This window comes from Onychomys torridus, chromosome 13, assembly GCF_903995425.1.
Source record: "Onychomys torridus chromosome 13, mOncTor1.1, whole genome shotgun sequence".
Classification (NCBI taxonomy): domain Eukaryota; kingdom Metazoa; phylum Chordata; class Mammalia; order Rodentia; family Cricetidae; genus Onychomys; species Onychomys torridus.
In genome coordinates, this window is record NC_050455.1 from 31163286 (window position 1) to 31172468 (window position 9183).

A 9183-nucleotide genomic window follows, 5' to 3' on the forward strand; every position below is an offset into this window, starting at 1 on the left:
TGTCCACCATGTTAGAAAGTCATTTAATGGACCAATTAGGTGGGGCATGGTGGTACATACCTGTAATCCTAACATAAGAGATTGCGGCAGGAGAATTGTGTCTTTAAAACTAGCCTGAGTTGTATCGCAGATTTCATGCCAAACCCAGTCTGTACTACATAGGAAGATTCCTCCCTCCCTCCCTCTCTCCTCTTCTCTTCTCTTCTGTGTTCTCTCTCTCTCTCTCTCTCTCTCTCTCTCTCTCACACACACACACACACACACACACACACACACACACACACACACACACACACACACTGCCATTTTATCAAACGTCGCTGGCACTATTACCCTCATAGCAGTCATATCCGTGAGCCGAGCGTCTGTCTCATCATAATGTCCACATGAAGTGCACCCAAGCGTTTGCTACTAAAAGGTACACTGTTTCATTTCCATTACTTTTCTTTCATTTCTCTTTATGTTAAAGCAAAGCTGTGTTGTTTGGTTGAACGAAGACTCGTAGACAGTTATTAAATTTGTGAGCTGCACTCCAGAGTAGTAAGAAGAAGCTGGAAATTACGCTCTCCTGAGAGCATTCATTGGGTCTGATGGGTACAGAGCCATCTTTCGGGGAGAAGGCTGATGAAGGGCTAGAGGGTGAAGACTGCCACCTGCTGGAAGGAGGGTGAACTGACGTCGAGTCGTCACAGAAGTTACTAGGACAAAGTCTAGGGACCTCCTGGAAGCCTGGGCTCCAGCCCTGATCCAAGCAGCCAAGGAGGAAGGTCCCTTTCCCTAAGTGGAGTGTGGAGAAACAGGCAGAATCAAGGAGGTGAGGAGCAGGCCAGGCCGGCAAGAGCAATCAGCAGGCCAGAGATATTCCTGGTCTGATCCAAACTTAATAGGCCGGTGGGTCCAGTGAAATGTAACAAGATGCCACTGTTTCAGAACGCAGAAAGTTCAAGTTTTCCAAAGTTTGTATCCATTTGAAAATCTACTTGAAAGCACACATTAAAACACAAATGTGCATCTTTCTCCATAAATTTGACAAGCAGGCACATAAGTGTTTTTTTTTTTTTTTTTTTTTTTTAAGTCCCCTTCAGGATCCTGAAAAAAACAATTGTTACTGTAAATCTAGATATATTCTAGAATACATCTCTCCCAGTGTTTCATGTCTCATCCTGCTCTCTAGTTAAATTATGTAGCAGTGAATCAGGGACACTGACATTACTAAGAACGCGTGTCATGTGGATTTGAAGCATTGTCTCCCACATACCCTCATCGAAACACTGTGAAGTACATGTTAAAATCATGTCCACTGTACACATGAGATGTAAGAAAAGACCCCAGGGTGATGGAGGTATATATGATGAAATCTGGATTTGGACCTGGATAGTTTGTCCCGAGATCCCACACATTATGCAGATTTGAGTAATAAACAAACTCCTACATAGCCTAATGCCCCCCACCGGGGGGGGGGGGGGGGGGGGGGGGGACGACAAATAGGTATTGACTACATAGTTCCAAATCTATCTATAGGGATGTGTACACCTCAAAACATCGCCACAAGCACAAGGCAATGCAGGGACTAAAGCACAGCCCCTCTACCTGGGTTGCCTTAGGTAAATTGCTTAACCTCTCTGAACCACAGGAAAGTGGATCAAGGTCCTGAGAAGAAACACAGCAGAGCTAATTTTGTTTTTGTTTGTTTGTTTGTTTTAGAGGAAGGGGTTTATCAGATTTACACTTCCACATCACTGTTCATTATTAAGGAAGTCAGGACAGGAACTCAAACAGGTCAGGAAGCTGGAGGCAGACGGGTGCTGTTTACTGGCTTGTTCCTCCTGGATTGTTCAGCCTGCTTTCTTGTAGAATCCAGGACTACCAATCCAGGAGTGGCACCCCTGAGAATGGCCTGGACCCTCTGCCATCAATCACCAATTAAGAAAGTGCCCTACAGGCTGGCCTACAGCTGATCTTACGGAGGCGTTTTCTCAATTGGACCTCCCTCCTCCGATGACTGTAGCTTCGGTCAAGCTGACGTAAACTGTCCAGTACACCATATGACCCAGTAGTCCCTCTCCTCTGCATTTGACATAGTGAGACTTGCTGGGCTGCGGTTGTCTACTTCATGCTGCTGTTTATAGGACGCTCTGAGAAGGTGAAGCTTGGAGGGACGGGAAACAAGGAACAGTGGCTGTCAGGAATTAAAGGTGGCCACAGGTTTGATCAGAGGAATGTGTTGGAGGGTTATGAGCCCATTTTTGTGTCTTGATCATGGTAACAGGTTCTGGATTCTATGAATGAGTCTGAATGAATGGTTTAAGAGCAATGGCTTGGCAGTGGCAGTCCAGAGACATTGCTGGATTACATAGGTGACATTAATGGGATTGCAGGGTGGATGTTGGGTGTGAAGAGACAGGTAAGGACTGGAAAGGTGGGGTTCTTACCAAATGCACGGGGAGAGGGGAAGCTGGTGGAGTGAGGTGGAGAGTGTGGTTCAGAGTCCCACTTTTGTTGTTCTGAGACGTCTCACCTTGTAGCCCTGGCTAGTCTAGAAATTGCTATGTTAGAGCAGGCTGGCCTCAAACACGGGATCCTCCTGCCTCTGCCACCAGAGTGCTTTGATTACAGGCATGTACTACAATGCCTGACAGGGATCAACTTTAGGTGTTGGGTGCCTGGGAGCAAAGGTCTCACGTAGCTCCCAAGGCTGATCTTGAACTTGCTTTGTAGCTTGAACTCTTGAACTTCTTCCTCTCTCTCCCAAGTCCCGGGCTTATGGGTATGTGTCAAGATATATGATTGCAATTTGATTCTTTTTTTTCCCCCATTTTTACTTATTTATTTATTTTTCTATTATCAACTTGATGCAGTAAAAACTCTTATCCTAATAGTGAAATAAATTTCGTTGGGGCTTGCCCAGTAATTGAGTAATAATTTCCTTTTTGTGCCTGTTAATTTGAGTTGATGTCACCTGCCACCAAATATCTGTAACTAACAGACTCGGTATGGGACCTTCATTCATACGGTTGCCACTTTATTTCCTGCACAGCCAAAAAGTTAGTTGACTTCTCAGAGATTCTGAAAGTAGAGTTAATGCCCAGTTCAGATTACCATAAAGCAAAATCAATAACACCCATGACTTTACAAACCCAGTGTCCTGCACAAAACACATGTCACAGACTGACAAAGGAATGAAACTCCATCTCCCAATCCCTTCAGTCTTCTATTTGTTCATTTCACAAGCTTTTATTAGACTCCTACTACGTGTATAACATCCTCTAACTGCCTGGATGTGTAAGAAGTAATTCCCAAGCCCTCAAAGAACGGAGACCCCAATGGAGAAATCTGTATGCACAACTGTAACATGAATCCAAGAACACCCAACCAAAGTGGTTCCAAGAGAATAGGTAAAATGTCATGGAGTAAGACAGAGAGATGGCATCATTCTGAAGGACATAGAGAGAGGGAGAATTACCTTGGGCCGTGGAGAACATGTTGGCTTTCACAGGGAAAGAAGGCACAGAGCCTCCAGGGGAGTAGCCACTAAATGAAGAAAAGCTTGGAGGCACATAGGAAGTGCTTAGTGTTGTGTATAGATTCACGAACGAACAAATGGCAGCTCTGGTGCTAAACGTTGCCCTGGTGTTTCTGGGCAAAGAGAACAAAAGAGGAGGTAGAGAGGCAAAGCCAGAAGAAGAGATTCAGGCTTCCTAAATCTGGCGCTCGGCTGCCAGACCAGGGATTTTGATATCTATGCTGATAAGGAACCTGTTGTGGTTTGATTGTGAAATGTTACCCCACAGGTTCTTCTTGTGTTGGAATAGTTGGTCCTCAGCAGGTGGCACTATTTGAGAGGTTATGGAAACTTAGGTGTGGGAGACACAGCTGTCAGAAGCAGGTTCCTGAAGGCAGGCCTTTGAGGGCTGTGGTGCTCCTTTCCAGCCCCTGTGTCTTGGTCCTCCATCAAGCAACAAGCTTTCACCATAAACTTCCGACCAAGTCACCCCATCATGCCTTCCCCGCTATAATAAACTGGGAAGCCAAAGTAGTTCCTGTCTCCCTTAAGTCACTTTCTGTCAGCTGTTAATAGGCACCAACCAGAACCATGTCCTGCAAAGATCACTCTGGTGTGATGAATGAGCAGTGAACCTGACCGTGATGTCTACATCTCTCTTTACATAAGTACATCCCCCCCCACACACACACACACCGCCTGCCTTTTCTCTCAACCCATGGAGCCCTCATGGACCTGATGCCTTGACTTTCCCACTCTACTCCAGAGATGGCCAGCTGATCCATCTTGGCCACTGGGAGCATTTCAACCCAATGGATCACAGTGGTTGGTCCTGGTACCTGACTTGAGGCAGGCTGGTAAGAAGACTCATAGGATGAGAGGGAAGTGTTAGAGCAGTACTTTCTCCACCCACAACACACTCCAATCCCACCTAACTGGAAGAACCGCAGCCTGTGCGCTTCTAGACGACTTCTCCTTTTAGTCCCACCTGCAGTCCGTGGTGGCAATGAAAACCTGCCTGAGAATGAAGCCACCAGGGAGGATGCAAAGACAGCAGGCATTCGGGCCAGGGTCTGATGGCTTCATTTACATTCCTGGATGGAGGTGCCCTTGGATTTCCAGGAGTCTTGGAAGTGATCCAGTCACATTTCTCCTCCACTCAGATTGGTTTCCTGTCTTTTTGCAATGGAATGATTCTAGCTAAATATAGTCGGGCACTGTGTTGATGCCTAGCATTCATTTCTCTAACAAATATATTTCAGTGGCAGGTGCTGATCAAGGCACCGAAAATACACAGGAGAGCAGAGACCTCTGCACCCTGGAGCTTACATTCCAGTGGGGAGCTGTGGCGTGAGGCAATGAACAGAACTAATTAAGTGAACTACATAATGTCTCAAAGGGTGATAATATGTTCTCAGAGAACAAAACGGGGTGAGTGGGGACTGGGAGCTGAGGCTGGGATGTGCGGAGGCTTGACTGAGCAGGAACTTGCTGTTGCTAAGGGAGTCAGTCCATCATGACTGGGACCAAAGCTTTCCTGACAAAGGAACCTTCTTTCCCAAGACAGGATTCCAACTGACAGGCAGAGGAGCAGCAAGGAGACCAGGTGGCTGAGGTTCAGTGGTCTGTGAGATCAGCTAGATGAGAGGAACAATGGGGAAGGGCAGGCATCCCGGAGGCCACGTTAAAAACTGACCTTTTGAAGCTGGAGAGACTGCTCAGTGGGGTGGTTAAGAGCGCTTGTTGTTGCAGAATATCTAGGTTCAGTTCCCAACACCTACATGGAGGCTCACAGTCATCTGTAACCCCAGTTCCAGGGGAAACAGTGCCCTCTTCTGGCCTCACAGGTGGTTCAGGCAAACATTCATACAATCAAATAAAGTAAAAATAAGCTTTAAAAAGTTGAACTTTCGCCAGGCAGTGGTGGTGCACGCCTTTCATCCCAGCACTCGGGAAGCAGAGCCAGGTGGATCTCTGTGAGTTCGAGGACAGCCTGGTCTACAGAGTGAGATCCAGGACAGGCACCAAAGCTACACAGAGAAACCCTGTCTCAAAAAAAAAAGAACTTTCAGGCTGAAGGTGTAGTTTCGTGCTTGCCAAATATACACGAATCACTGGGTCTAATTCTTATAAACTGGGGGTGCTGCTGCACACCTGTAATCCCAGCACACAGGTGGTGAAGGCAGGGGAATCAGAAGTTGAAGTCCATCCTCACCTACATAGAGAATATAAGGCTACTCAGTCTCAAAAGTACTCAATGCCTGTCCCCCCAATGACCTTTCACCTTGAGAATCACAAAGCCATTGGAGAGCTTTGATAGAAGACATGTATTCCAAAGCATTGGAGGATCACTCTTGACAGGAGTGAAGATCCAGGACACTTAGAGGAGACCTCAGAAGTGGGGGGGGGGGGGGGGGGGCTAGCAACATTAAAGGTGGTGAGAACAGTCAGCCTTAGAATCTACTGGGAAGGTACTGGCTAACAGGTAACACCAATGAATGAAACATGGGATCGCACAGGTAAGGGAAAGAGAAGCATTTAGGGAAGGCTCCATTTTCATGGGAGCATCTTCAAGGATAAAGTTGTCACTGTAAAGACGAGCAAGATGAGCAAATTTGGGAGTGAAGGTCAGGAGTTCGTTTTTATTGCGCTGGGTTTGAAACCCCTGTTAGACTTGTAAGAAGGAGACACAGGGTAGGTGTTTGAATATCAGAACCTCATGCCCAAAGAGAAGTCAAAAAGAACTCTCTTTGTTCTCTTCTGCTGCTCCTCCTCCTTCTCCTCCTCTTTTTTTTTTTTTTTTTTTTTTTTTTTTTTTGAGACAAGGTTTCTCCATTTAGCCCTGACGGTCCTAGAACTCTAGAGACCAGGCTGGTTTCGAACTCACAGAGATCCGCCTGTCTCTGCCTCCCAAGTGCTGGGATCAAAGGCGTGTGCCACCGCCATGCAGCCAGGACTCTAGCTCTAAGCCTGCACCAACCCCAGGGAAAGATCAGAGTAGCCTGGGGAGTTCTTACTGCTACCTCTTCCCTAGCGCAAACTCCTTTCTCCACATGCATCTGTGATCACCTTGCAGGGCCCTGAGGCCCTGGGCCTTTTCCTCTTGCCTCAGAGGTTGATTCTCAATTCCAACCATCCCAGGCAAGGAAAGTTGTTTTTTGTTGTTGTTTTGTTTTGTTTTGTCTCTCCCCTCCCCCCACAGGGTTTCTCTGTGTTGTTTTGGTGCCTGTCCTGGATCTCACTCTGTAGACCAGGCTGGCCTCGAACTCACAGAGATCCACCTGGCTCTGCCTCCCGAGTGCTGGGATTAAAGGTGTGTGCCACCACTGCCCGGCTGTTTTTAATGTTTAACGTTAAAGTTCAACTCCAGGTATCCAATGTGATGAGGATGGCAGAATGCAAGCCAACAAGCTCTCCAAGAACAAAGACTCTTCCCCACTTCCAAAGCCTCCAGATAACCCAGAAATCCTGAGGACAGGCATGAGGAGGCACAAGACAGGTGCAGACAGTTAGCGGGGCTGACAGGTGGCAGAGGGGGTGCAGATCCAGAACCCTGTGGGTTCCGTCAGATGACGAGGAGTACTGAAATGCTCGGAGGATCTTTTGCTTAAAATAGGAACAATGAATATGGAAAAATCTTTTAAATGTTAATAGAAGCAGTATTAAAGAAGAAAATTGGACCTATTGTTTTGCAAACAGCTGGATCTACTGGAGCAAATTCAGTGAGCACTTCTGAGGGCTCCTTTCAAAATACGCTTAATTATAATAAGCAAAACTCCAGGAGGCACATTACAGGAGAAAGACCTGGGAATTTAAAATCAGGAAATGTGGCTTCTAGCTCCAGTCAGTGGCAGATTTCTGACTTCTGGGCATCATTCTAAACTACAGTTTCTAAAAATCACTCAAAATTGTAAAGTGAGAGAAAGGAAATAGGCCTAATAATGATAGATGCAGAAACACCTGAGGGTATCACGTGCAGGCAGTGGGTTAGAGCCGCCACAGGCACGGATCTGCAGCTTCTCCATCGGGGTGGTGTGTGGGTGAAGCTGAGGACTTTAGGAAGGAGAGTGCCTGGATTCAAATGCCATCTCTACCACCCCGTGCCCTAAAGCAAGGTGCTCAGCCACCCACTTAGCATCTTCATCTGCTATCCACTTAGTACCTTCATCTGCAATAACGCTTACCACCTCTTGTAAAAGAGATCATCAGATTAACTAAAGACAATGTTGTCCCCATTACACAATAAACACTCCCTGGCAATTATTCCTATTCATTGCTAGGCCATGTGCTTTTCATAACAAGGCTGCTAGGTTGGGGTCACACATATTGCCATGTTACAGCTATCTTATTAGAATGATGGTACATGCTGCTCAGGGTCACGTTGCTAATAAATAACAAACATGACCAGTAAGTAGCAAGGCATATGGGAGTGGTGATTGTAGGGGATGAGGAGAGGACAGAGATCTTAGAGGCTTCCTCTAATGCTGTCTTCGTTTCAGGCAGCCATTCTCTTCCTTAGCTGAGATGCTCTTAACTTCTGTCTCTATGCAACTGCCTCCATCCAAATATCCAGCCAGCCACCCTCTCAGGAAAGTCTATCTTGATTGGCAGCCTACTGTCTACAGCATCTCTCTGTGACTCCATTTTTCTTTCTTTACGGATTTTATTGCAGGGCTTGCTCATTTGGTTACCACAGATGTCCCACTAGAAGAGTTTGTATAACTTTGGCATTTTTCAAACAAGAAATGTGGCTCCATCTCTGCTCTGACTCCAGGTCACCACGTAAGTAGGTGTTCAATTAATGAGCCCTCACAGCACCAATCCGAGCTTCTGCACTGTGCCCTCACAGAATTTCTCCTATAAACCCTATTCATTAACGTTATGTTTTAGCTCCATTGACAAAGTGGGGAAGAGTTGGGGGAAATATCCCTGCTTTCCTCTCCCTCCCCCAGCCATTCCTCTCTCACAGGCACATTAATTTATAAGGTGTGGTGGCTGTGCTTGCTTATCTACCTGACTACATCTGGACTTAACTAAACTCAAGCAGCTGGGTATACCCATGAGAGATTTTTTAAATTAAATTAAATGAAGTGGGAAGACCCACTTTTAATGCCAATCTTTTGAGGTGGGAAGGTGAGGAGGCTTCTGCTGGCAGCCTATATAAAGGAAGAAGAAAGCTCTTGCTCTTTGCCTACTTGTTCTCACTGGCAGGTCCATTCCTTCACTGGCATTAGAGCTACGTCTTTGGGCTTCTGGCATATACTGAAGACCAGCTGAGACATCCAGCCTCGTGGACTGAACAACTCCCGGATTCTTGGACTTTGCATTAATACACAGCCATTATTGGACTAGCTGGACCACAGCCTGTAAGACACTCTAATAAATCCCATATTCATATACATTCTATCAGTTCTGTTCCCCTAGAGACCCCTGGCTAATATACAAGACTAACATACTGTGTGGTCAGCCTGGGTCTTTCCTCTCCCAACGGCCAGCATTCACTGTGAGCCTTAGAAGGATAGCCATTCATTCTCACTGTCACGCTGTGGCTGAGCCAATATTGGGACTCACATGATACATGGGAGTTCATTTTGTCCCAACCGTGCTATACCTGCAAGCAGAGTTCTCGGGCAAGTTAGTTTTAATAATGAAATTCTAGTGAGGAAATGCCAGATAAATTC

General features: G+C 46.3%; 1 long non-coding RNA gene across 1 annotated transcript; it reads left to right on the forward strand.

Moving 5' to 3' along the window:
• Positions 1 to 302: 302 nt before the first annotated feature.
• LOC118594899 lies at positions 303 to 8738 on the forward strand. Its single transcript, XR_004946429.1, has 3 exons — positions 303 to 418; positions 8175 to 8284; positions 8714 to 8738. It is a non-coding gene; the product is annotated as an uncharacterized LOC118594899 (long non-coding RNA).
• Positions 8739 to 9183: the final 445 nt, after the last annotated feature.